Below are 26,586 nucleotides of genomic sequence, written 5' to 3'. Positions count from 1 at the left end.
AAATTTCAGGGCATTTTCAGTGTTCAATCATCTTCTACCTTTAGATCACGATAGGCAGACGTGCCTATCCGACTCTTCAGGTTCAAGAAGATTGAACAGGGGCAGCTGTCATACCCCAAAATTTGCCCGGTCAATCCATGTCTTTTAATTCATCAAGGATCAAAATTAAGAATCATGGGGTTTGACATTCCTATTGTCAAACCTGCGTTCTTATAGAATATCCTGAGTTAAAACGAGGGTTAAAGTTAGAAGGTGCTGGAGCCTAGTCATCTGACCCATCTGTGCCATCTTCGAGATTTTTAGTCCGTTTCACAATTGATCATATAGCTTATGATTTTGTGTCGGACTATTTCAATATTTGATTTGATCATTTTTAAATTAGCTTTGACTGGTTATTAGTTTTAATATTTGGTGTGATTATTTTTATTATTGTTAATTATTGTTATTGTTAATTAGTGTTAGTTATTATTAGGATTATCTTTATTTTTGAATATTATTAGTACTAACTATTATTATTAATTTTAATAGGTTTACTTTCTTTTTATTAGTTTTAATTATTATTTATCTTTTGAATACTAAGTACAATGCAAAAAAGCATGAAACAAATAAAAATAAAACATGACTTTGTTAGTGAACATTCCAAGGCCCAAAACTACCAAAAGAAACGTGAAAAGGAAGGTTGAGAACTAGAAAGAGGATCAAAAATGGCAAAAGAGGATTGATTCAAAATCAAAGATCTTGGCATTAAAGAATAAGAATTTCATATCAAATTTGTTAACCTAATCTGATACACTATATATGCAGAAGAATAAGAAGGGAGCAGGGGTCCTTTCGGTCTCCAAAAAAAGCCGTGGCCGAATTCCAAAACTGCAAGAAAACTTGAAAATCGATTTCAAGATTAGGGCCCTTTTCAAGGAGATTTGAATGTTCTAATAGTTTCCCAGGCCCTTTCTGAATCGAAGACAACATCGACCAACATCCAAAGCGTTGCGCATCACTTACGATACTCTCACGGTTTGGGCAAATATTTCTCTTCTTCGATTGTACCAAATAACGCATCATGAGTGTTTTATGATCATATATATGAATTCTTACGGGTGTGGGGGCTGTTTCTAGATCGGTAATTGCTAATTTGGATATGGATTCTTCTAGTTGCCATTACTAGGGTTTGTAAGCTCTAGAATTGGGGTTTTCAATTAAAGATGAAATTAGTCCGAATTAACGGTGCCTTGCTGTTCAGGATGCAATATTTAATGGACATAGGCATTTACATACGATTTATACTGCGTGTATGATGAATTGGGTGGTTGCAGGTCAATAGCCATGGGAAAAAACCGTTGCTGAAGGTTTTGTTCTTTTTCTGAAAAAATACGCAGCGAAGAAGAAGGCCATGGCTGCTGGGCGCGTGTTTCTTTATTTCAAATTTCTGTTCATAATGTTTTTCATTCGTTTTTACTAACAGCTAGCGCATGTAGTCCAATTGGTGAAGGCGCGTTCAAGGAGTGACGCAAGCTGCGCCGGTTCGATCCATAGGGGTCGACATTATTTTTCTTTCTTTTCCTCAATAACAATGCACCTACAGATCCGGTACTGCTCATTAACGTACGCACACAATACACCCTCAATTGTTCACCATTAGATCAAGGCTAATGAAGATCCAAAGGCCCTGGAAGCACACAAGCATCATGGAACCCTCAAAAGCCACCACACAGAATTACACCCAGGTTTTATCCTTCTATTTCTTTTATTTATTCTTGTTATATTGTTTATATAATTATAATTAGTTTTAATTTTTTTATTATACACATAATTTACTTTTGAAAATCATATTAATAATATAATTAGGATTTAAAGTCATTATTCGATTAATTTATTTAATTATTTTAACCATAAAAATCCTATAAAATACATTAAGATATTAGGGTTTGCTCCATCCCATTTTCCCAAAGTATCAAAGATATTAGGATTTAATTTATTATTCGTTCCGACTAAATCTATTGGTCGCGATGGTTAATAATCGATTAATTTAATTAATCAAATCCTATAAATTAAAATTCAAATAAATTTATTTTGCTAAATGGTTTTAACCATCTTATTGGTTATGATGATTAGCATATTTCCCCTTATCAATTCGTTATTATTTGTAATCGAATCTATCGATTATGAGGGGTAACGATAAATTAATAAATTAATAATTAAAATACTTCAATTTGCTAAAAGTGATAATCGAATCAATCGATTAGAATTGCCAGCAATCCTTTACTAATCTGTTAACTATGGTGATCGAATCTATTGATCATTGCGGTTAATAGTGCCATATCAAATCAGGGTTGTACGCCCAAAACCTTCAAAACACACTAAACCACGATACTACAGTTTTTCAACACTGCGATGTTCACAACTGCGATAAGGTAATTCAAAATACCTTTGAACCTTTGCATTTCAAAACAACTTCAAATACAATCAAATTCAATTCTAAGGCGTACAACCCTGTGCCCGAACTACGTAGACTCTGATCCTCCATAAGGAGGTACGTAGGCACTTGGCAACAAGGCGAGTCCCCTTCCTTCTAAATCTCATTTTTCCCGATTTATTTCCCTTAATTATTTAACCCTCGAAAGCATAAACCTTACCTTAATACTCTTAGCCATAAAATTGTTGACCTTAGATTCAAAGCCATAGGAAAGGGTTGAGGGTGCCTAACACCTTCCCTCGACCTGAATATAGTATCTTACCCTGATCTCTATACTGCGTAGGGTTTCCTATTCGCCCTTCAGAATAGGTGGCGACTCTAAAAGCTAAATTTTTAGGGCAGGTTGCTACGCATACATTTAGAATGTAGTATGTTACTCAAGCTTATTTAGAATGTAGTATTTCTGTATAACAATATTTAACAAGTTTTTTGTATGTTGAATACTATTGTTCTACAATATCAATTTGTAAAGCTAATTTTTTCCGAAAGTATATTATGTATGCTAATAATATTTAACAATATTTATGTATGTTGAACATACTGTTAGTGTTTTGATTGCTCTGTTATTTGCCTTTTATTTACTACTACTATATTATGTATGTTAGACAAAGCTTCAAGACTTGATTGAAAATCATGGAAAAACTTCTTCAGAAGCTTTTGAAAGCGCATTAGGCAAACAAAAACCTGGGAGAATGCGTTGCTACGGAAAAATAACAACACCAACTCTCTTGAAAAAAATGAAGAAATTGCAAAACTTAAAAGAGAACATGCTGCTGAGGGTAGACAATTTAATGATAGGATACAAGAGATGGAGGAGAAACGTCGTCAAGACAAAGAGGAAACAGATAAAAAATTTTAGCTTCTTCGTAAGACCGTTTAGAATCAAAATACCTCAGAGTTGAATATAGATGCTCTGGCAGCTTTGATATCAACTCCTGCAACCGATGCTAACAGTGTCTTACGTTCTTCTACATCAACACATGCTCCAACTAATGATCAAGTAAGATTGAATTTTTATTCGTTAATTACATTGTAATTTTAGAGCCTCGGATAACAATCTTATTTAAATTATATAATTTTTATTTTGCAGGTCATGAATGATAATATCAATGAAGATTTTCAATCATTCGAAGATGAAGAGACTTAGATGTTGATGTAGATGTTTCACTTTATTTTTATAGATTGAATATGTTATTTTGATTATAAATGATGATTGAGAATAGAATATATTTTAAGATGTTTTGTTGATTGTGAATTAATGATTGACATTCTGATATGTAATTTGAAGTTGTTTTGTTCATTTTGAATCAATTATTGAGTTTAATATATATAATGAATTATGTTATTTATTATGTATTTTATTTAAATGAAAGATCATTTTAAAATTTGTATTTAAATATTATTATATCAAAAAACATTATGAATGTTGCTATTATCAGGCTTACAAGATAAAATTATTTTTGTAAAAAATAAAACTTTCTTGCAACGGTTATAAACAGTTGGTGTAGTATTAAAATCGTTGTTGTAGCCTTTGAAGAAGAAATTCATATATTAATCTATTAGAACGGTTTCAAATCTACTACGGGTAAAACCGTTGCTGTATTCCATAAAATAACCGTTCTCTAATACAATCAATATGGCAACGGTTTTAATTTGACAACGGAGTATAACCGTTGTTGTATGAGGCCGTTCCCTAAAGAAAAATACAACGGTTATGAATGGGGCGTTGCCATTGGATAAAAAACCGTTCCCAAAGGCTAGAGCAATGTCACGGTTTGGAACAGCCAAAAAAATGTTTCCATATGTAAAGGCAACGGTTTTTAAATATTTTGCAACGATTTTTTTCCATTCTCGTATAGTTAAAATGTTGTAGTGTTAAATCTTTTAGGGCCTCATAAAGAATAGACCAATTGTTTCACATAGAAATTTGAATCTCTTATGGCTCATAGGATAAACCAAGACCCAACTAGTTCAAGGACTAGAGAGGATTGTGAATGGAGAGGATTGTACATGAATTATTATTAACACATATATGAGAAATACTTATAAAATAAGCCCTTAATTAAGTTAGGGTTAATAGTAGTTCACTCCCCCGTAATGTTAGCGAATTTTACTTTTCCCCCTTCCCTAACTTTTGGCAACGGTTTTTTTTAAAAAAAAAACCGTTGCCAAAACATGCCTTTGACAACGGTGGGAGATAAACCGAAACACGCGCATATTACAGAGGTAAACTACTATTAACCCATTAAGTTATTATGAAAAAATTGTCTAACTTGATTATGACAAAGGAATAGGGATGCAACTCAACTGCTTCCAAATGGAAAATTCATATTTATATCACTACAACATTTTTACCCTATAGCAACGCCTAATTTTTGAGAGGTAAAAATACTGTTCCCATAGAGAATAATAGGCAACAACCTTTATATTTTGTTGCTGTAGCTTATATATTTTTTTAAAATTTTCTATAACGGCATAAAACTGTTCTTGTAGAGAACAACTCTCATTAACAACATGTTAGAACAGTTCTAATATAAGTTTTAATTATTTTAATTAAATATCAATTATTTACCACCGTTCTCATAAGTATCACTAAAACAAATTTTTTATTAAAAATGTCTTCAGTGGGAATCGAATTGAGATCACCAATAATTATTCGCTCCCTCCCTGAAAAATGTCTTGAGCGGGAGTATTTTTTTACAGAGGTTTCACTGTTACCTCCCAAACCTGAATGATAATTATTCGCTCCGAAACCTATTTTCTGAATTTTCACTTTCCCTCCCAAACCTGAAGCACGGATTTTTCACCGAGAGAAAAGAAAATGTTTATCGGTTCCCTCCCAAATTTATTCTGAAACGGTTGTTGCATCGAGAGAGAAGAAATTTTCATTCCAAATCCGACTCTTGATTGGGTAACCCTAACCCTTTTCTTCTTCATCCCAAATCCAACCCTAACCCATATATTATTCATCCCAAATCTAAACCTTTTCTTCTTCATCCCAAATCTAACCCTACCCATATATTATTCGTAGGAGGTTCTCACAAACCGAACCCCAACCATTTCTTCAGCACACAAGCTTCTCTTTCTTCTCCTTTGTAGGATTGGTCGCCCCATCTAAAGCTCCCTTCTATTACAAGCTCTCATTCAACTTGTGTATGTGTGTAAATGCTCTCCTTCAATTTTCTCTTTTCTCTGCATACAAATCTAACTGTTTCTTTTTACTAGGTATCAATTTGCGTATGTGATACTAACAGTGTGCGGGTTTTCAACAGTGTGGAGTTTTTGATTCATCCTGGTAAAAAGGTGATACTATATTCTGAACAGAACTCAAAATTGTTTGTATTAGTTGTTACATGTATTTTATTTTAAGATCTGTGATATGAACTTACTTGATAAATGTGTTATTTGTGTTCTTTGTGTAAAATCTTTTGATTCTCTCTTTGTCCTTGATCTATCTACTTTCTGTCAGATGATGACATGTGCAGGTGTGTTTGTAATTCTGCATATTATATATAAGAGGTGGTTCCAAATAATTGTGTAATTTTAGTGTTTCTTTTCAAGGATTTCAAATGATGTATTATTTATATAAAACACTATCAACTTAATATGAATTTAAAAATCAAGTGTGAATGAATGAGACTTACTAGTTCTAATGAATGAAACTAGCATTTGATGTTATGAGTTTCATACTCTCTACTACATAGTCTAGATGTTTTGTTTAGAAGGTCTAGTGAATTTATCAATGAAATTGTATGCATATTTATATCAAAAATGTAGGTAGGTTTGAGGGAGATAGGCAATGGGAGAAATAATTAGTATATTTATTTCAATGAGTCATCAAGCAGCCAATGAAGTTTTTGGTTTGCAGCAGCCAGTGGAGTTTGTTGTTTCTGTTTGTTTTAGTGCAGTGAGATTTTCGGTCAGGTGGGCCTATCCACGATGTAGTTTTGTTCTGCTTCAAGCTATTCACACTACCATTTTGGTTTGCTATGGCCTATCCTCAGAGTTGTTACATTCTTTAGCGGGCATCAACAACGCTCCGATCTTGTGCGAATTAGTTGTCTCTTAAAAATCGTGTACTAAATGGTGGCATTAGTCTGTACTATAAGTATATTAATAAAATTGAATAGGAATGATGTTGAGAGAACTATTAATAAAATTGAATAGGAATGATGTTGAGAGAACTAATGGAATTAGGATTCAAAATACATGCATGTATGGAACTTGTATTGAGTTTAGAGTGGGGTGTTGAAGTTATTAGATGAGGGGGCTTATGCATCTCCATTTACTCCAAGTTGGAGTTTTCTGTATCATTGGACATTTTTTGTAATGTAATTTGAAATAGCTAATTTTATAAATTTATAAATTTATCTTATTTATTGCGTATTCAGCTAATTTCGAATGAGCTGGCTTGAACTAGCTCAGTTAATCTATTGATGAAATAAGTGAAACACTTGTCTAAGTTTAAGACAAAACTTAACATCTATGTTTCTAACAATCTTAGTTCATTTATTAATTAACTAAGTTGATTTTGTACAAATACAAGCATACCTTTTATTTGTTCATAGCATTTCTATTTTTCCTTTCAAAATTACTCATTTCTTGCTTTTTGATTCTGTTGCTATAAATAGAATACTTTGCGAATCTACATCTGCTGCTCGATCAAAAGAAATGCTTGTTATATACATGATCTAGAGCTTAAAGTTTAGACCCTACAAATTAAAGCTACACCTCTTTCTGCCCAACTAACATTATACCAGGTTTGTAAAGTTTAACTCTTTCTGCTACAACTCTTAGTGTATCCCATACCAAGTATATTGAAAAGAGATCCATTTTACATAATAATCATGTTTTTTCCCTGTTAGTGGGTGATAAAGTTCACATGCTTCTTGTATGAATATATTTTCATGTGCCGAGTTTGAGAATAATAATTTCTTACATCTTTTTCTTGTTTAGTCTTTTGACTTAAGTCTGCCATGTGTGTTTGGATTGTATCTATAAACTAATGTGCTTGAATTTACTAGATAATTTCTTACATATTTCTTTTTCACAAAGTATGGTCCATTGACCCCATTAGTTTTGTACCACATTGCTTTTTATAGAGAGAGAACAAAACTTGCATTTTAGGATCTGATATCTTTTAAGTAGCAATTCTTTGGATTGTAGGAGGACATAGTACTTACCACCCCCACCAATAATTTAAATAAAAGAGAGAATAAGGACTTTAGTGTGATTTGTAAGAGAAATTAATAAAAAATAAATAAAAGATAAGATGATATGATATGAGAGAGATGATAATATGAAATAATATTATTTTCAATTTAATATTAGAGTTGTGTGAGTGTGACATACCAATTGAATTATTTTTTATTAGAAGTAGGGCCAAAACATAAGACATATTTCCCTACATGAATTCTAAGATATATTAGATATTTTGACATACTCTTGAAAAATAACCCTAGTTCATTCTCTCATAAGTCAATTCTAATATTTATGAAAATTGTTTTAGATATCCAATATACTCACTACTGCAATTTTAAACTATAATATATAACACTTATTTAATTGTAATTTTTTGAGAATAAGTTTTTGCACCTTTGTGTTTTTGTTTAATTAGTCTTGTGCTTATACTTTTTATTGACATATATGGTAGTCTCTTCGTAAACTTGATGGACAAGGAATGGACAAAGTTAAATCCCGCAAGTATAGAGTACCAAAATGGTCTTGATTTTTTTTTAGATTATGCAGACAACAAAGGAAAACCCCGCGGGAAAGAGATTTCGTGTCCTTGTTCAAAATGTTATAATAGCAACTGGTTTACAAGGAATGAAGTACGAAATCATTTAATCGCATTTGGATTTCAAAAAGGATATGATGTTTGGGTTCGACATGGTGAGAAGAAACCAAAACCTGGTGATCTTAATGATAATAATATGAATCATGAAGAGGATCAAATTGACGATATCGGTGGATTATTGCATGAAAGATTTAGAGACGTTGTACAAGAGGAAAATGAAGAAAGTGTAGGCCTCAACGAAGATGCAAAAAAGTTCTACAATCTAGTCGAAGAAGCCAAACAAGACTTGTATCCGGGTTGCAAAAATTTCTCTAAATTGTCATTCACCATTCGTCTTTATTTATTGAAATGTCTTTATGGTTGGAGCAACGTGTCATTTGAAGGATAGAAAAACACTTAGAAAGGGGGGGTTTGAATAAGTGTAGCTTTAAAAACTTGACAGATAAAAATAAATTGCACAGTTATTTTTATCCTGGTTCGTTGTTAACTAAACTACTCCAGTCCACCCCCGCAGAGATGATTTACCTCAACTGAGGATTTAATCCACTAATCGCACGGATTACAATGGTTTTCCACTTAGTCAGCAACTAAGTCTTCCAGAGTCTTCTGATCACACACTGATCACTCCAGGAACACTGCTTAGATACCCTCTAAGACTTTTCTAGAGTCTACTGATCCACACGATCACTCTAGTTACAATCTGCTTAGTTCACTCCTAAGACTTCCTAGAGTATTCTGATCCACACGATCACTCTAGTTCCTTACAACTTAATGTAATCAATCTAAGAGTATTACAATTGCTTCTTAAAAGCGATAATCACAACTGTGATATTTCTCTTAACGTTTAAGCTTAATCTCACTAATGTATTACAACAGCAATGTAGTGAGCTTTGATGAAGATGAAGATTCTGAGTTTAGATTTGAACAGCGTTTCAGCAAGTTTGATATGAGTTGTTTTGGTGCAGAATCGTTAACCTTGCTTCTCATCAGAACTTCATATTTATAGGCGTTGGAGAAGATGACCGTTGAGTGCATTTAATGCTTTGCGTGTTCCGTACAGCATCGCATTTAATGTTATACGCTTTTGTCAACTACCTCGAGCCTTGTTCACGCTGTGTCTACTGACGTAGCCTTTAGTAGCTTTTAACGTTCCTTTTGTCAGTCAGCGTAGCTTGCCACTTGTACTTTCTTCTGATCTGATGTTTGTGAATACATCGTTTGAATATCATCAGAGTCAAACAGCTTGGTGCATATCATCTTCTGATCTTCTGACCTTGAAGTGCTTCTGAGCGTGATACCATCAGAACTTCAGTGCTTCTGTTCTCTTGTTCTTCTGATGCTTCCATAGACCCATGTTCTGATTCTGCTTCGACCATCTTCTGATGTCTTGCCAGACCATGTTCTGATGTTGCATGCTGAACCCTTGAGACAAAGCTTCTGAGCGCTGAATTATGCGTACTCTTTATATATTTCCTGAAAGGGAAATTGCATTGGATTAGAGTACCATATTATCTTAAGCAAAATTCATATTATTGTTATCATCAAAACTAAGATAATTGATCAGAACAAATCTTGTTCTAACAATCTCCCCCTTTTTGATGATGACAAAAACATATATAAATGATATGAATTTGCGATCAGAAAGAATAGACGGCAAAAGACAAATTACACAGCTATAGCATAAGCATATGAATATGTCTCCCCCTGAGATTAACAATCTCCCCCTGAGATAAATAATCTCCCCCTGAAATAAATACTCGAAGAACTTTAATAAAAGACTTCCCTGATTATTTCGGTAGAGACGATCATATAAGCTTCTGTCTTTAGAGAATTCATAGCTTCTGACTTCTGCTTCCATAGGACAGCTTCAGAACTAGAATTTCTTTAGATCCCTAGAACACTCACAGCTTCTGATTCCTGCTTCCATCTAGGACAGCTTCAGAACTTGAATTTCTTTGATCTTCTGAACATTCACAGCTTCTGATTTCTGCTTCCATTCAGGACAGCTTCAGAACTTGAATTTCTTTGATCTTCTGAACATTCACAGCTTCTGATTTCTGCTTCCATTTAGGACAGCTTCAGAACTTGAGTTTTCTGGATCTTTAGAACATTCATAGCTTTGAATTTCTGCTTCCCTCGGATAGCTTCAGAGCTTGAATTTCTACCAACATCACTTCATGCTAGATTTGTATCAGAACATTGTTGAATGTACCAGAGCATCATCAGAGCATCTCTACATCCTGAAATGTTACAGAACAAAAACTAAACGACAAAAGTCAGCATGAACGAGTCAGAGCATAAAATGTATATTCTAACACATTATATGTATCAGAGCTATAACATTATATGTGTCAGAGCCATATAGGCTAAAATAATGTATCAGAGCAAATAGAATTTTGTCAGATCAAAATAGACAAAATATGGATCAAATTCTATTATCAGTGCTTCTTATTTCTGAAGCTTGACAGCACTCGGCTTGCTTCAGTTTCCATGGTTTTGCTTCTTGTGTTTGCTTTGAAGATTTTCTTCACTTCTTTATACCTGCAAAACACTTAAACCATATAGAACTTGCAGTTCTTGTTAGTAAATGTGTGGGAGCTTTACCCAGCAACTGATAGATTAATCAAATCATTTATCATTTATCTTCTCCCCCTTTTTGTCATATCATCAAAAAGCAAAAAGATTCAGAGATAAACCAACGAAACACACGGAGGAAGAAGATGATTTCATTAAAGTTCAAACAGCAGGTACAGAAGTACATGAAGATAAGAAAGATTAGATGCACAAAGACAGATGCAACGAGAAGAAAGAAACAACACAGACTCAATCTAAGATGGCCCTAGTCTTGACAAGATCTTGGTCAGCATCTCTTGAACCATATTGTTGTGTCCTTCTTGCCTCACCATGAAAGCACTATACTGATCATTGAGTGAGCTTTGCTCATCCTGTCTCTTCTGAATTTCTTCTAGAGTCCTTGCAAGACGAGAAGGTTCACCAGAAGAAGCTTCACCGCTTTCAACCACAGGAATAACATGTTGATCTGCCGCCTCCATAGATAGATCATTTGCAGGGATTTCCTCAACATGAACAGTTTTAGCAACATGATCTTCAGCATCTGCTTCTTGCATAGAAGCATCTCCATATTCTGCAGCAGGAATTTCCGAGTCTCCATTTTCAAGTGCCTGAAGGATGGCAGCTAGATTCCTGGGAGCAGAAGGGCCTTCAACTACTGGTGGGTCAACAACTTCTGGAATGACCAAGCTTGGGTCTTTCACAGATGGTGATAACACGATTTTATATCGTATATTTAGCCTAAAATCCATAGATATTTATAGCATTTTCCGTTTATTATGTTAATTTATTATGATATTACGCGTGTATTTGCTTTATTTCAGGTTTTACACTTCAATTACGACTATTTGCGAAAAGGAAAGAAAATTGAGCTTAAATGACCAATATTTATGCCTAAAAGATGAAAAGGGAGTGCTGAAGTGAAAGAAGGGTGCAATTAGGACCCAGAAGGCCCAAAAGAGATATTCAGCCCACCATGAATCAAAAGGCGCGTAGCCCAGACCTGCAAGCAAGTGGAGACGCACGTCTCCACGTTCTCTTCAGCCACGTCACCAAGAAGAGACGCCCGTCTCCAACTGCCCTAGATTTTCTCCACTTGAGACGCACGTCTCAAGTCTTCCTGAAGAAACGGAGACCCACGTCTCCAAGTCCCGGTCTGCAAAAAGTTCCGTTTTTCACGCAAAGCAACTGCAAAGCCTCACCTATAAATAGAGGCAGTCACTTCAGTCCAAACGGTCCGATTTCCTGCCAACGAAGTGCTGCCGAAATTGTACCGCGAACTGCTTTTCCTTATTCTGTTTTCATTTAACCGTCTATTTTCTCACAACGATTTCTACACTGGAAATTGTTGTGAACTTTTCATAGATCTAGCCTTACGTTAGATTTATCGCTTTATTTCCTTGTTTTTATTTTCTGCCATTTAAATTCCGAAGAACGATCCAGCCAACCTGTGGTGGAAGTTCGAATACTTCAAGATTCAATTCAATTCAGATTTATTTTAATTCAGGTTTTTATTTACCGCCTTATTTATATTATTTATTTGCATGATATATTATATGCCATTTAATATGCTTATTATTATGAACCGAACCGATTTATGTATGTTTAATCGTATTAATATGTCTGGCTAAAATACTAAAGGTGTCGGTATGTAAAGTAAGTTAACCGTAGGGATCCGAAATAAATTGGCTTAAATTATGTTTTATTAATTATCACTTATTTTTGGTTTATATGTCTAGTTTAATTAGTAAGTCTTAAAACCAATAGAGCGAAAGTTTGAGGGATTAGGACGGTCAAAGGTTAAAATCAATAGAGCGAAAGTTTGAGATCTTTAACTGGATAGTAGACATAGGACATTAGTTTTAAGGATGGCGAAAGCGTATTAAAACTAATTGGAACTTATTTATTTTCAAAAATTGTTTTTACACTCGAGCGGGATGGCGAAAGCGTACGTTAGGGGTATTAGCTTGCTCCGAGTCAACAGAGCGAAAGTTTGAGATTAGGAGATTTAAATAGATAACGACCTCATAAAATAGGCATTTTATTAATTACATTGTTTCCAAAAAGCTCTTCTAAAATCTAATGGGATGGCGAAAGCGTACATTAGGATTAGGATAGTAGTCTGACTCAACAGAGCGAAAGTTTGAGACGAGGATTTTTAATCAATTGAATTAGTAAAGATTTTTAATTTGATTATGCAAAAGCCAATGGACCTTCGGATTTCCTGTAGTTAAACGAAATACATACTGATACCTGTCTTTTATTATTATTCTTTATTCTCTCACAATCACTTTCCCTTAGGAACAATCGAAATTTTAGTACTCCTAGCTTTACATAGTAACCTTAGATAACGGTAGATCGATTCATAGTCCCTGTGGATTCGATATCTTTTAAAACTACACGACACGACTGTGCACTTGCAGTTACCAGATTTATAGACACGTAAAGTCGCGATCAAGTTTTTGGCGCCGTTGCCGGGGACTATTTAAGTCGATATCGTAACTCACTGTTACACCGTAGAGACTAGGATAATTCTTCCCTTTCTTTTTGAACGATTGTATGCCAAATACTCGTTCACAAGGAGGAGACTTAATACAACGAATTAACGAGATCGAACGTTTCATTAACGTTAAACGTCGAGCTCGCAACCTTCCCGAAGTAGCAGAAATTCCGATAAATCAGGAATTGATTTTTACTGATCAAATCAATCAAATCACCCCGAAGTTAGAGATGGCTGCTATTCGTCCTCTTAGAGACTATGCCGCTCCTTCACGCGCTGAACCGCATTCAAGTATCGCACCACCTGCGATTGAAGCGAACAATTTCGAACTGAAACCTTCACTGGTCCAAGCTGTTCAACAGAATCAATTCTCTGGAAGCCCTGTAGACGACCCCAATCTCCATTTATCTGTGTTCGTGCAATACGCCGACACTATCAAAGCCAACAACGTTAGTTCCGAAGCTATTCGATTACGCCTTTTCCCTTTCTCCTTGAGAGATAGAGCGAGAGCGTGGCTTCAATCCCTGCCTTCCAATTCCATAACTACGTGGGACGAATTGAAGAGAGTATTCTTAGCAAGATACTTTCCGCCTAGCAAAACTGCTATGCTTAGAGGTCAAATCAACGGATTTACCCAGAAAGATAACGAATCGCTTTTCGAAGCTTGGGAACGTTACAAGGACATGCTTAGAATATGCCCTCATCATGGACTCGAACCATGGCTGATCATCCATACCTTTTATGGTGGTCTCTTATATAACACTAAAATGACTATAGATGCCGCTGCTGGCGGAGCATTAATGGACAAACCCCATGATGAAGCATACAAACTCATAGAGAACATGGCACAAAACCATTACCAATGGGGAGGAGAACGCGCCGCTCTAGAGAAAGCCCAAACCAAAGGAGGAATGTACGAAATTAGTGGTATAGACCGCGTTAACGCTAAAGTAGACGCTTTAACTCAAAAGATCGAGAATTTGACCATCACTCCTTCAGCCACCGCTGCCGCTGTAGCACCTAACTGCGAGATTTGTGGATTGACTGGGCATGTAGTTGCTGAATGCCAACTCTTGACTGGAGTCCCATCTGATCAAGTAAATTACGCTCAAGGAAACCCTTATTCTAACACGTACAACCCTGGATGGAAAAACCACCCGAACTTTTCTTATAAGAACAACAATGCGTTGTACGCGCCTGGACAAGCACCTGCTGTACCACCTGGCTACCAAAAAGCGCCTGTAGCTGCTCAAAACACCCCTAGGAAGTCAAACCTAGAAATCATGATGGAGAACTTCATAGCTTCCCAACAACAAACCAATAAAGACTTCCTGAATCAAAACATCCACAATAGCGAGCAACTAAAACAACTATCGAACAAAGTAGATGCTTTAGCTACGCATAACAAAATGTTAGAAACTCAAATCTCACAAGTAGCTCAACAACAAGCACCTACTGCTGCCCCTGCTGGCACGTTTCCTGCTCAACCACAACCTAATCCTAAAGGACATGCGAACGCGATAACACTACGAAGTGGAACTAATTACGATGGACCCATAGATCCTAGAACCCAAAACGTACCCATGTCACAACAAGAGCCAAAGGAAACCCAAAAGAAAACAACCGACGAACAAACTGCTAAGACTGATGAGAACAATAACGAAGTGGAACCCGAAAAAGAGAAACCTTATGTTCCACCACCACCTTATAAGCCACCAATTCCTTACCCTCAAAGATTAGCCAAATCAAAAACCGAAGCGCAATTTAAAAGATTTGTAGAACTTCTGAAGCAATTAAACATAACCATACCATTCACAGAAGCCATAACTGAGATGCCTTCGTACGCTAAGTTCTTAAAAGAAATCTTATCAAACAAAAAGAAACTCGAGGATAACGAAACTATAACGCTTACCGCTGAATGTAGCGCTATCATCCAAAACAACATGCCTCCAAAACTGAAAGACCCTGGTAGTTTCTCTATACCCTGCGTAATTGGAAAAACCATCATAGAGAAAGCCTTGTGCGATTTAGGAGCTAGTGTTAGTTTGATGCCTCTTTCAACCTGTAAGAAACTCAATCTAGGTGAGCTTAAAGCAACAAGAATGTCTCTTCAACTAGCAGACCGTTCAGTTAAATATCCTGTAGGAATGTTAGAGAATATCCCTGTTCGTGTAGGTCAATTCTACATCCCAACTGACTTCATCATTATGGATATCCAAGAAGATTCTAACATCCCGATCATTTTAGGAAGACCATTTTTAGCGACCGCTGGTGCAATTATAGATGTAAAGCGAGGAAAGCTTACTTTCGAAGTAGGAGAAGAGAAAATAGAATTTATCCTTTCCCAATTCCTAAAAGCACCTTCTATAATTGACACATGCTGTTCTGCTGACATAATCGACGAGTGTGTCAAGGAAATAAAATCCGAACCAAATAAGGAAACCGAAATCCTAAGAATTCCTATGCCGCCAATTTTTGAAGATGACAACTGGCGTGAGGAATATCAAGATAACCACCTGAGTGAATGCTTAGCTTTAACCCCTGATCCTATACCTGGACCTAAGAAACCTGCTATAGAGCTGAAGACACTTCCTACCGATCTTAGATACGAATTTCTAGACGAAGAACTAAACCGACCAGTTATAGTGAACGCCAACTTAGGACGAACCGAGACTGAAAAATTACTTAATGTCCTAAGAAAATACCCTACCGCTTTAGGATACAACATATCAGATCTGAAAGGTATAAGCCCTTCTCTGTGTATGCACCGCATTATGCTCGAAGACGATAGTAAAACCTCTAGGGAACATCAAAGGCGAATAAATCCTATTATGAGCGATGTGGTTAAAAAGGAAATCCAAAAACTGCTAGAAGCCGGAATAATATATCCTATATCCGATAGTAAATGGGTTAGCCCTGTTCACGTCGTACCAAAGAAAGGAGGAGTCACTGTAATCACTAACGCAAAAGGAGAATCTGTAGCACAACGTACCCAAACTGGATGGAGGATGTGCATTGACTATAGGAAGCTAAATAAAGCTACCCGAAAAGACCATTTCCCTTTACCTTTCATAGATCAAATGCTCGAACGCCTAGCTAAACACTCACATTTTTGTTATCTGGATGGATACTCCGGATTTTTCCAAATTCCTATCCACCCTGACGACCAAGAGAAGACCACATTCACCTGTCCTTATGGTACATTCGCTTATAGACGAATGCCTTTTGGACTCTGCAATGCACCCGCGACCTTCCAAAGATGCATGATGGCAATATTTGCCGACTTCCTAGATGGAATAATGGAGGTCTTTATGGACGACTTCTCTGTCTGTGGAGGAAGTTTTGAAACATGTTTAGAAAACCTTGAAATGGTGCTTAGACGATGCGTAAGCGTAAACCTAGTCCTTAATTGGGAAAAATGCCATTTCATGGTTCGACAAGGAATTGTACTTGGACACATCGTATCCGATAGAGGAATCGAAGTTGATAAAGCAAAAATCGAAATTATCGAAAACCTTCAACCTCCCAAAACCGTTAGAGAAATAAGAAGTTTTCTGGGACATGCTGGTTTTTACCGACGCTTCATTAAGGATTTCTCTAAAATAACCAAACCCTTAACTGAACTACTCATGAAAGACGCCGAATTTATTTTCACCGATAAATGCACTGAAGCATTTCAAACGCTTAAACAAGCATTGATCTCTGCGCCAATTATGCAACCTCCCGACTGGAATGAGCCTTTCGAAATAATGTGTGACGCAAGTGATTATGCTGTAGGAGCCGTTCTAGGACAAAGAAAGGATAAGAAACTACATGTCATATATTATGCGAGTAGAACCCTAGACGAAGCTCAGATGAATTATGCCACGACAGAAAAAGAATTATTAGCTGTCGTATTCGCATTAGACAAATTCCGTTCTTACCTGGTAGGAGCCAAAATAATCATATACACTGACCACGCCGCCATTAGGTACCTCCTAACCAAAAAGGACGCTAAACCAAGACTTTTGAGATGGATCTTGTTACTACAAGAATTCGACCTGGAAATTAAAGATAAGAAAGGCACTGAAAATGTCGTAGCAGATCACCTCTCTCGATTGGAAAATCTAAAACCCGAACAAGTACCAATTGACGATGATTTCCCTTATGAAAGACTCATCGCCCAATTAGAAGCAAATGAATTCGAACCATACCGTCCAAACTCTGAAACCGAGAAATTAGCTGAAATAGCTTTAGCCCGATCTGACGCACCTTGGTATGCAGATTTCGTAAATTACCTAGCTGCTGGTGTGCTTCCTCCTGATCTAAGCTACCAACAGAAGAAGAAATTCTTCCATGACCTAAAACATTACTATTGGGACGACCCACTCCTTTTCAAAAGAGGCCCCGATGGAATCTTTAGACGTTGTGTACCCGAGGAAGAGATAAGAAGCATAATAACACATTGTCATTCTGCACCGTGTGGAGGACACCATAGCACATCTAGAACCTGCGCCAAAATCCTTCAATCTGGACTTTTCTGGCCCAACCTGTGGAAAGACGTCCATTTTGCTGTACTAAGCTGTGATAGATGCCAACGAACTGGAAACATTTCAAGACGCGATGAAATGCCTCAAAAAGGCATTCTTGAAGTAGAAATATTTGACGTCTGGGGAATAGACTTCATGGGACCGTTTCCGTCATCGTTTGGAAATCAATATATACTCGTAGCCGTCGATTACGTTTCAAAATGGATAGAAGCTATTGCTTCTCCTACAAACGATACACGAGTAGTTATTAAACTTTTCAAAAACGTCATCTTTCCTAGGTTCGGTGTGCCAAGATTGGTAATTAGCGATGGTGGTTCCCATTTCATTTCAAGAATACTTGAGAAACTCCTTCGAAAATATGGAGTAAATCATCGAATAGCCACACCATACCATCCACAAACAAGCGGTCAAGTAGAAGTATCTAACCGCGAAATAAAACAAATATTGGAGAAAACTGTTGCTATATCTAGGAAAGATTGGTCAACCAAGCTAAATGAAGCTTTATGGGCTTATAGAACAGCTTTCAAAACTCCAATAGGAACTACCCCATTCAAACTCGTTTATGGAAAATCATGCCACCTACCAGTAGAGTTAGAACATAAAGCCTATTGGGCCATTAAGAACTTAAACCTAAACTACACTGCCGCTGGTGAGAAACGACTTCTAGACATAAACGAATTAGAAGAACTTAGACAAGACGCTTACGAAAACGCCAAAATCTATAAAGAGCGAACGAAAAAATGGCACGACAAGCGTATATCTAGGAAAAATTTTAGCATAGGCGATAAAGTGCTCTTATTTAATTCTAGACTAAAATTATTTCCTGGTAAGTTACGATCTAGATGGTCTGGCCCTTTCGAAATAACTAACATATTTCCGAGTGGAGCGATAGAAATCAAAGGAGAAACCGTCAAACCTTTTGTCGTAAATGGGCAACGTCTTAAGTATTACCATCATCTCGAATACGATGAAAACATCGAAGTTTTTAAACTTGACGAACTGCCCGCTCTTTCGAAAAAATAGTTTTCTATTTTTAAAATCGTCGAGCTTACGACATTAAACAAAGCGCTTGGTGGGAGACAACCCACATTTATTTATTCTTTTATTATTTTTTATTTTTATTTTTTATTTTTACTCTATTTTATTTTTAAAATTTTTAATTTTTAATTTCCATTTAACTATTCTATTTTTAATTATTCTAGATTTTAATTTTCTTACTATTTTTCATACATCTTATAATAACTATTATAATTATAGCCGCTTTCTTCATTCGAGAAAATACTTCCTTTTTATAATTATAATTATTATTATAACTTGTTATATTTAATTTTTATTTTTTTTAAAAATTAACACTAGCCTAGTTCTAACTTAATCTCAATATTTTCAACTTCTAGGTTTTTCATTTAACTACTAACTACGATGCAAGAAGTTGATAATATGGAAGTTGTGTTCCGTGGTAGAGGACAAGAAGCAAGATTTAACAAGCTGGCTGAAAGACACATGGAATTGACTTGCTATCCTCACCAACCAACTATGGTGAAGCTTGGTATCGAAGAAAGCATCCTACACCTGCTTAACCAAATCGGTTGGACTGGTTCTCACTTGTTCCGCAAGTTTAGCACTTATCGGAAGCTCACTCTGGAATTCTTGAGCTCCCTGACCTATCTTCCAAACTGTGGACAAGGACTGAAAAAAGGAGTTATTCTCTTTAGACTCTTTGGTATGGAGTTTAATTTCTGCATCCGAGATTTTGCTGAAATGTTAGAACTACCTCATGGACCTGATGCATACGCCCAAGTAGCTGAAGAAAATCTTCCATACTGGGAGTTGGAAAAATACTGGGGCAAGATCACTGGAAACGACAACCCTGAAGAGAATGAATTTCAATCTGAGAACATCCACAATCCTGCTTTCCGCTACTTTCACAAGATCCTTGCTCACTATATTTTTGGCAAACCAGATAATGTCACTGAAGTTACTAGAGAAGAGTTGTTCATCATGTTTTGTACATCTCAGAATCGCCCGGTCAATGCCATCGCATTCATGCTAACAAACTTCGAGCGCATCACGCAAGACGAAGTTTCACCCATTAGGATTGGCGGATTTGTCACTATGATCGCTAATGCCATAGGAATGAGAGTGCCTTTGCTTAGATTGACACCTTTTGGTACCCATACCTCTATGGACATCAATTTCTGCTTTAATCGAGGTATCATCGGTAATCTTGGACCTGATCGTTTTGAATTGCTCATTGATAACAAAGTTTGGTATCAGTTCACCTTACCGAATCCTAGGACAAGTGTGCACAACCCTACCAACTGGCTTTACTATGGTCAGATTCCTGAGAGAGAGCCATCACCTGAAACCCCTCAAGCTTATGAACATTTTGATGAGGAAATGCCTGCATCTGAATCTGAACCTGAAACACCTCCTGGTTATTATGAACCTCTTCCTGTTGATGAACCCATTCCTGATTATGAACCTCTTCCTATTGATGAACCTGTATCTGAGTATGAACCTGAAACTCGTTCTGAAGATTCCGTTGATGATCACACTGTTGATATGACTGATGTCGAGGTCGAGCAACAACAACCCGCTACATCTACCGCATCGGTGAATCAAAGAATGCCCAATCTGAACACGCACGAACAAGCAATCAATGCACTACAACAAGATGTACAACATGTGCGCAACGAGCTTCACACTTTGCAAATGCATTTCTTCGATTTTATCGACACCGTAAATGCTCAGTTCGACGAAGTTTTCAAACACATTCAGTCTAATCAGAACAACAATAGACGTGGCTAGATGTTACCGTATTAGATTATTAGATTTTTATTTCTAGTTTTAGTAATTTCTATTCCTAGTTTAGATTTATATTTTTCTGCACTTTTGCTTTCTGCTTCTGTTAACACTCAGTACTGGTTTAATTTTAAATGCAATATTCTATTTATTACTGCTACTGTGTTTTACTACATCACTATTAAACTGCTATGCATTCCTGTATACCATATTTTTGCCGTTTATAGTATGATACAATGACACTGTACTGAGCTGGTATTCTGTATTATTGCTACTGTCAGAATTGGTCCACACCTGCACGTGTGGAAACCACTTACCTGAGCTAGGAGACGCACGTCTCCATTCATGTGGGACCAGCAGTCTGCATGCATAGGACAGGAGACGCACGTCTCCATGCCTGTCCCCCAGCAGACTGGCTGCCTGAGACGCGCGCCTCCCAAGGCCAGCAGTCTGTGCTGCCTTTTTGACCACGCAGAAGACCACATTTATCCCATTTTTGAATTTTGAATTTGAATTTCAAAATTCATTCTCCTCATTCTTCCCCTATTTATTCCATTTAAACTCCATTAACCTCATTCATCCTCCATCATTCACCTCTTAAACTCCATTCATTTCCCATTTTTCTATTCTATTCAAACTTCAAACACCACCATTAATCCATTTTAATTCTCCATTAACCACCCCATTTTCAAACCTCACTATAAAACCACACCACCACCACTCTTCTTCCTCACAACTATCATACCATTCTCTACTCTTCTACACTACATTTTTATTTTTCATTTCCATACTCACCATGCCTCCACGTTCATTAATCCGTAGTGAGCGTCCCGAGCGACCACCTCCCGACCTTTCAAACATTATCTTCCGAGATGATGCTCAACGAACAAAATATGTTGCTTTCTACGAACGTTCGGTTGTTCCCACAAAATTTGTGAACACCGAGTGTCTAGAAACTTTGGGTCTCATTGATGGTGTCACCCGTTTGCTCACTAAATCTAGCCTCCACCATCTTTGTACCGAACCCGTACCTACTTATGAGCCGCTCGTCTTAGAATTTTTGAGTTCCTTCAACTACGACACTCCCTCTAATCAACCATTCTCAACCGGTAGCATCCAATTCCGGATGTTCAACCGTGAATATGCTCTAGATCAAGATGTCGTAGCTTCATATTTGCATTTTAATCATGCTCCAATTGCTCACCGCTCAATCTTTCAAGAACTCAATGGTCGATCCTGGGAGGATCTCGCTTTTGAATTTTGGTTCCATCTCACTGGAGAAAATCCTACCGGTTGGAGAGCTCTTCATGCTTCTCACATTCAAAACCCCGCTATACGTTATTTTCAACGTGTCTTGGGGCATATTATTTTTGCGAGATCCAACAACCACAAGGTAAACCAAAATGAATTATTTTTCCTTTACTGTGCGCTTAACAATATCCGTTTCAATGCCGCACCGTTTATGTTCCAACACATCCAAGGTTTAGTTAACGCCCCCGCTACAAATCCATTCTTGCTTGGAGGCATTATTACTACCTTGGCCTGTGCTTTAGGTCTTGGTGACGAGCTCCTATCACTCTCTCATCTCATGAAGCCTGCTCAGTCACTCGATCTCACTTACTGCCGCGATTCCCACTTGGTTTCACCCCGCCATGATGGCCGATACACTTTGGTCGTCAACAAAGTTCCTATTCCTTATGTCATCCTTCCTTGTCCTGAAAGAATTAACATCCGTTATGTTCAACGTTGGAGGCTTATTGAAGACAACCCTCAAGATGACCAACAAGAACATCCTAATGAACCTATGGATGCAAATGAAGAAGAACTCAACCAAGGGCAAGCTGATGTCAACCAACCTCCTCCAAACAACCCTCCGCCTATCACTCTTGAAGCCATGTATGCTGCTATTCAACGCCAAGATCAACTCGTTCAAGCTATGCAGACAAACCAAACTGAAACAATTAGGCTCATCCGAGAGATGCAACAGGAGCACCGTGACTATGCTATTAGGAACGAAAGTCAATACGCTGAAATTGCCACATATTTGCATGATCTTGACATTCGTGTTAATGACTCTCCTGATAGACGTCGCCGTGTTCGTACAAGAGGCGCGAGCAGTTCTCGAAACCGCAACAATGAGGAGTAGTTCTTATGCACTGAGGACATTGCATCATCTAAGTCTGGGGGAGTCGTATTATTTATATTTCCTTTAGTTTTATTTTTCCCTTCAGTTATTTCCCTTCCTTGTAATGTTTTTCTAATTCAATAAAGAATATTTATGGAATTTAAGTCTTATATGTATAATTCCGTAGTTATTTCAATTTCTTCCATTTTCTTGAGCCATAACAAAAATTTTGCTCCTAAACGATAAACGCAAACCCCACACGTTCGAGAAATACAAAGCTACTCAATCACTCAACGCACCGAAACTGAATTAGTCAATATCCTTATTGTCGCAACACTCTAAAACCCCCGAGTATGCGTAACCGATTTGAATACCCGCTATACCAAAACCATCGACTTTAAGTTTTGAAATAACCCTTAGTAGTTTATTCTAGCAGTCGGCACCGTCTTAGATACAAACTACGCAGAGAGTCGATGAATATAAGTGTATGATCCTCATAATAATTATGTGTTCAGCCATAAGAAGAAATGTGCCTACTAAGTAAGGTGATCCTCACAAGATCATTTAACCTAACGGTCGCAAATCTCATATACAAAGAATTTAAAAACTCACTGTCGATTGGTTCAGAAGTCATCTGGTAATGAACTTGGTAGGAAGGACTATTGTCCGATTCCCCACAATCTACAAGTGAATGCTAAGGAGTATACCACATATTGTGCCAGAACTCCATGAGAAGGATCATAGTCACTAACCGACTACTCTGCTATGTGCGTGTCAAGATAATGGGCTTAATGTGATTGCGCGCGAATGAAAAGGGTGAAACATGATGACAAGTCAAATAGGTCGAGCTATAATGGCATGATTCGGATTGGTATGCATACTGGGAGTTGTTTAGTGTTGTTACTATAGGTTTATTGCTAAGATTCGTTATTTCCGAATAAGAACACTATGTAGCTAAGTATGACTGAACGACGTGGTGGAAGTGTGTTTCATTTATCTTTATCTTCTTATTTTGCTTGAGGACAAGCAAAGGTTCAAGTCTGGGGGAATTTGATAACACGATTTTATATCGTATATTTAGCCTAAAATCCATAGATATTTATAGCATTTTCCGTTTATTATGTTAATTTATTATGATATTACGCGTGTATTTGCTTTATTTCAGGTTTTACACTTCAATTACGACTATTTGCGAAAAGGAAAGAAAATTGAGCTTAAATGACCAATATTTATGCCTAAAAGATGAAAAGGGAGTGCTGAAGTGAAAGAAGGGTGCAATTAGGACCCAGAAGGCCCAAAAGAGATATTCAGCCCACCATGAATCAAAAGGCGCGTAGCCCAGACCTGCAAGCAAGTGGAGACGCACGTCTCCACGTTCTCTTCAGCCACGTCACCAAGAAGAGACGCCCGTCTCCAACTGCCCTAGATTTTCTCCACTTGAGACGCACGTCTCAAGTCTTCCTGAAGAAACGGAGACCCACGTCTCCAAGTCCCGGTCTGCAAAAAGTTCCGTTTTTCACGCAAAGCAACTGCAAAGCCTCACCTATAAATAGAGGCAGTCACTTCAGTCCAAACGGTCCGATTTCCTGCCAACGAAGTGCTGCCGAAATTGTACCGCGAACTGCTTTTCCTTATTCTGTTTTCATTTAACCGTCTATTTTCTCACAACGATTTCTACACTGGAAATTGTTGTGAACTTTTCATAGATCTAGCCTTACGTTAGATTTATCGCTTTATTTCCTTGTTTTTATTTTCTGCCATTTAAATTCCGAAGAACGATCCAGCCAACCTGTGGTGGAAGTTCGAATACTTCAAGATTCAATTCAATTCAGATTTATTTTAATTCAGGTTTTTATTTACCGCCTTATTTATATTATTTATTTGCATGATATATTATATGCCATTTAATATGCTTATTATTATGAACCGAACCGATTTATGTATGTTTAATCGTATTAATATGTCTGGCTAAAATACTAAAGGTGTCGGTATGTAAAGTAAGTTAACCGTAGGGATCCGAAATAAATTGGCTTAAATTATGTTTTATTAATTATCACTTATTTTTGGTTTATATGTCTAGTTTAATTAGTAAGTCTTAAAACCAATAGAGCGAAAGTTTGAGGGATTAGGACGGTCAAAGGTTAAAATCAATAGAGCGAAAGTTTGAGATCTTTAACTGGATAGTAGACATAGGACATTAGTTTTAAGGATGGCGAAAGCGTATTAAAACTAATTGGAACTTATTTATTTTCAAAAATTGTTTTTACACTCGAGCGGGATGGCGAAAGCGTACGTTAGGGGTATTAGCTTGCTCCGAGTCAACAGAGCGAAAGTTTGAGATTAGGAGATTTAAATAGATAACGACCTCATAAAATAGGCATTTTATTAATTACATTGTTTCCAAAAAGCTCTTCTAAAATCTAATGGGATGGCGAAAGCGTACATTAGGATTAGGATAGTAGTCTGACTCAACAGAGCGAAAGTTTGAGACGAGGATTTTTAATCAATTGAATTAGTAAAGATTTTTAATTTGATTATGCAAAAGCCAATGGACCTTCGGATTTCCTGTAGTTAAACGAAATACATACTGATACCTGTCTTTTATTATTATTCTTTATTCTCTCACAATCACTTTCCCTTAGGAACAATCGAAATTTTAGTACTCCTAGCTTTACATAGTAACCTTAGATAACGGTAGATCGATTCATAGTCCCTGTGGATTCGATATCTTTTAAAACTACACGACACGACTGTGCACTTGCAGTTACCAGATTTATAGACACGTAAAGTCGCGATCAGATGGGTTTTCCCTCAGATAGTCAAAGAGAGTCTTGAAATCTCCGAGCAGAACAGGATGGTCAGGAATAAAGATAACCATATCCCTGCATGGATTTGCTTCCATTTCAGCAGCCAGTCTTAATACTTCCAATTCATCCACAAAGGGCTTCTCCTCAGCAGCAACACAATTTCTGAGAGGATGGTAGTATATACCATTATCTTCCTCCAGAAGGTAACCAGGGTAACCAGGGGCAGCAGCCACTAGTCTTTTCTGTACTCCCATTGCTTCTACTTGAAAAACCTTGCGAAATCTTCTCCAGAGATTTCTTGTAGAAACATCATCCAGACCATTTAGGAATGCATCCTTCAGAAGGTCTAGACTGCGAATCAGCTTATGTCTGAAAAGTTCCAGGTAGGTATAGGGTTCAGGTTCAGGCGGGTTGAAGGTGAATTTGTAGTCAGGGTAGAGAAGACAGTAAGGTTGAGATATAGAAGGTGGAGGTACGGTGGATGAGGAAGAAGGGATATCTGAGAGAATGATTAATGAGGATGGAATATCAGAAATGATAGATTTAGACAAGGATGGAGTGTTTGTAAAGGGAATTGGTGAGAAAGATTTATCAGAAGGAGTTGGGGGAAGAATACTTAAAGGTGTGGGGTTTAGAATGGGAGAGGAGAAGGATGATGGAGAAGGATTTGGTAAGGTGAAGTTTACTTTTGGTTCAGAAGGAGGTGATTGGGGAGAAGGTTTAGAGACAGAAGGAGGTGGAGTAAAAACCTTTCTGGAGATTTGTACAGAAGAAGAAGAAGATCTGGTTCTGCGAAAGGAATCTCTGATCCTTTTATCTCTTCGTTCTTTAGAGTCCACTTTGTCAGGATCATAGGTGACCCTCAACTTCTTGGCTCTCTCAGCCTCATCTTCTTGTGCCTTTCTTTTTAGCCTTGCCTGTCGTTCCTTCTTATCCTTCTTCAGAATATCATCTTTGGATGGGAGTACTCTGCCACGGATCC

The 26,586-nt window shown here is 37.1% G+C and overlaps 1 protein-coding gene and 1 non-coding gene across 2 annotated transcripts in view; one reads left to right on the top strand and one right to left on the bottom strand.

Moving 5' to 3' along the window:
- Window positions 1-5,188: 5,188 nt before the first annotated feature.
- Window positions 5,189-26,586, top strand: part of LOC131593824 (uncharacterized) — a 42,775-nt gene continuing 21,377 nt past the window's right edge. The window contains exons 1-3 of the mRNA XM_058866205.1: window positions 5,189-5,626; window positions 5,699-5,776; window positions 7,105-7,233. The gene's annotated coding sequence lies outside the window, so the exon portion shown is untranslated. The remainder of the gene's footprint in view (window positions 5,627-5,698; window positions 5,777-7,104; window positions 7,234-26,586) is intronic.
- Window positions 13,947-14,053, bottom strand: LOC131645367 (small nucleolar RNA R71). The gene has a single exon (XR_009296995.1). It is a non-coding gene; the product is annotated as a small nucleolar RNA R71 (small nucleolar RNA).

The sequence above is a fragment of the Vicia villosa genome, linkage group LG1 (assembly GCF_029867415.1).
Source record: "Vicia villosa cultivar HV-30 ecotype Madison, WI linkage group LG1, Vvil1.0, whole genome shotgun sequence".
NCBI classification, from domain to species: Eukaryota; Viridiplantae; Streptophyta; class Magnoliopsida; order Fabales; family Fabaceae; genus Vicia; species Vicia villosa.
Note: the sequence above shows the minus strand (reverse complement) of the source record. Positions and strands in the feature narration are given on the sequence as shown.